Raw genomic sequence first — 2,855 nt, forward strand, 5'->3', positions numbered from 1 at the left:
TGAGTGTCTACAAAATTATTCTGCCAATTTTTTTTTTCAGAAAAAATATTGAGTCTTTGGGAACAAGGGGTACATGTGATTAGTCAGAAAACAATTTTTCAATTTTAACTTCTGCTTGTGAATAAGTGACCCATATAATTTTAATGAAAAATCAAAGAATGTTATTTCTAAACCTGTGACTATAATACAGATGAAAAGAAAAGTCTTTAGAAATAGGGGATAATGAATATAGGATTCTCAGGGAAAAGGAAGTTGTAGCACAACACTAAAATTGTGAAGAAAAGAATGTTGCATAAAGAAATAAGTAAAAACACACATAATGTATTCAGCCTTGATTATTCTGCCAGTCTTTTCCTCCATAATGCTATCATCTCGTGGGCAGCAATTATGTCTTATCATCCATCATCTGCCCCCATTTTTCTTAATAGAGTTCTCTGCACTTAGTAACTAGTAGGGATTAAATTTTGTAGACTTCAAATGGTTAAAAATTATGTACTTTAGAGATCAATTTTTTTCCAGAAAAATTTGTTCATACACTTTTTTAGTAAAAAAGGGCAAATACACAAAGTATTAAGATCAAAAGATATGGACCAAATGAATCATTTTGTGAATTATGACAGTTAAGTCTTATCTAAGAAAGTGCCAAATCCCATGTATATAAATTATAATCTCCTCACATGAAGGCCTTTGAAGGTTTTTTTTAAAAAATGATTAGAGGTAATATAGGTTACTGTGGGTGACCTCTGGGACTTCCTAGAATTGACACTGCCCTCCATAGAAACCCTGGTGGTGTAGTGGTTATGTGCTACGGCTGCTAACCAAGAGTTCAGCAGTTCGAATCTGCCAGGCACTCCTTGGAAACTTTATGGGGCAGTTCTACTCTGTTCTATAGGGTCACTATGAGTTGGACTTGACTCAACACCAGTGGGTTTGGGTTTGGTTTGGTTTTCCATGGACACCATGAATCCAGTCTTATTCTTGGAAACTTTCTTCCAAATAATCAAGTGTTGGCAGTAATTTCACTACTTGTGTATATATGTTGCTCTCTCTGAACTCCTTCCTTACTGAATCTTTGCCAAGAATTATAAGTCTTTGTTAGTGCAAAACGGTCTTTTCTGAATGATTTTCTTTAGAGCAACTTTGACATCCTTATTCCTCAGGCTGTAGATCAGGGAGTTCAGCATTGGCACGATAATGGTGTAAAACACCAAAGACACTTTGCCTTGGTCCATGAAGCTGACATCTGATGGCTGCAGGTACATGAATGCTGCCGAACCACAGAAGATTGTAACAGCCAAGATGTGGGAGCTGCACGTGCTGAAGGCTTTGGACCTGCCCTCGGTGGAGTGAATTCGCAGAATGCTAGCAGTGATGGAGACCTAGGCTCCAAGGATGATCAAGGTTGGAGAAAGAATATTAAATGCACTGAAGAACAAAACTACCACTTCATTGATATAAGTGCTGGAAGAGGAGAGCTCCAGTAGTGGTAAAAAATCACAGAAATAATGGTTGATTATTTTAGCCTTACAAAAACCACTCTTAGCATGCAACCTTTGTGAGCCGTGGCACCAATCAATCCTATCATACATACCTCAACTATCAACCAGGAGCAGACCAGATAAGACATGATGACATTGTAAAGTAATGGGTTACAGATGGCAACATAATGATCATATGCCATCACAGCCAACCTATGACATTCTGATATAATACCAATAAGGAAGAAGTAGAGCTGAGTCATGCATTCAGGGTAGGAGATGGTGCTCTTCTCTGTCACAAAGTTCACCAGCATTTTTTGGGTAATGACAGTGGACTGGCAGAGATCAGTGATGGACAGACTTCTGAGGAAATAGTACATGGGGGTGTGTATGTGAGAACTGAGACCAATCAGTGTGATCATGCCTAGCTTCCCCACCACTGTGACCACATATGTTCCTTGGAAGAAAAGAAAGAGGGGCAGCTGGAGTTCTGGCTTTTCTGTCAGCCCAGCGAGGATGAACTCAGTCACTGTGGAGTGATTTCCTGCTGCCATTTTCCTCTGAGAATTTTATGGAGGAAGAGAAGAAGGAATTTGAGGTTGGTGTTTATTTATGCAGTGTGAGAAACAGATACAAATCTTATTCAGGTATCTCCAGTTCTCACTCCCTGTGCCTGCTCTATGTTGGAAGTTACAGGCTCTGGGATCCCTGTATTATAGGTCAAGTAAATAAACATCAGATGGAATTATATCTGTTTTGTTTTGTTTGTTTCTGCACTGTAAGAGTGGGTCTTCATACTGACCAGTCTCTGAACATCCAAAGAACTGTTCTGATAACTTAGAATATGAGTATTATGAGCCCTGTTGGGGCAATTAAGCACTCAGTTGCTAACTGGAATGTTGGCAGTTCAAACCTACTCAGTGGCTCTATGGGAAAAAGACCTGGCAAGCTGCTTCTGTAAAGATTAAAGCCTTGAAAACCATGTGTAGTTTTTCTACTCCATCATGAAATCTTGCATGGTATTTAGGCCATTTTGTCTTTACATGTTTTAGGCATGTACTCACCTTCAAATCAGATCTTTTCTCAATCCTTCGATGGCATTAAAGGCCAAAGCAGAGAGAATGTGTGTATCTCTGAGATATGAGTTTTCAAGGAAGTTGATCAGTTCCTGGCATGGGATACCATGATGACTCTCTATGTTCAAAAGGAGATTCAAATGATATCATCAAAGACTGATGGTGTATCAAAATCAAAGGAAAAGAGTGTTGGAATAGAATGAATGTAAGGGTGATATTACTATTTATTCAGTGCTTACTATGGGATAGAACTGTTCATGCACTTCATAAATATTATTTGATATATCTTCCCCAGCAAATC

General features: G+C 38.6%; 1 pseudogene; it reads right to left on the reverse strand.

Annotated features, from left to right (window-relative positions):
- Nucleotides 1-1,082: 1,082 nt before the first annotated feature.
- LOC126061080 (putative olfactory receptor 8G3) lies at nt 1,083-2,032 on the reverse strand (annotated as a pseudogene).
- Between the last annotated feature and the right edge of the window lie 823 nt (nt 2,033-2,855).

This window comes from Elephas maximus, chromosome 17, assembly GCF_024166365.1.
Source record: "Elephas maximus indicus isolate mEleMax1 chromosome 17, mEleMax1 primary haplotype, whole genome shotgun sequence".
In the NCBI taxonomy this organism is placed as follows: domain Eukaryota; kingdom Metazoa; phylum Chordata; class Mammalia; order Proboscidea; family Elephantidae; genus Elephas; species Elephas maximus.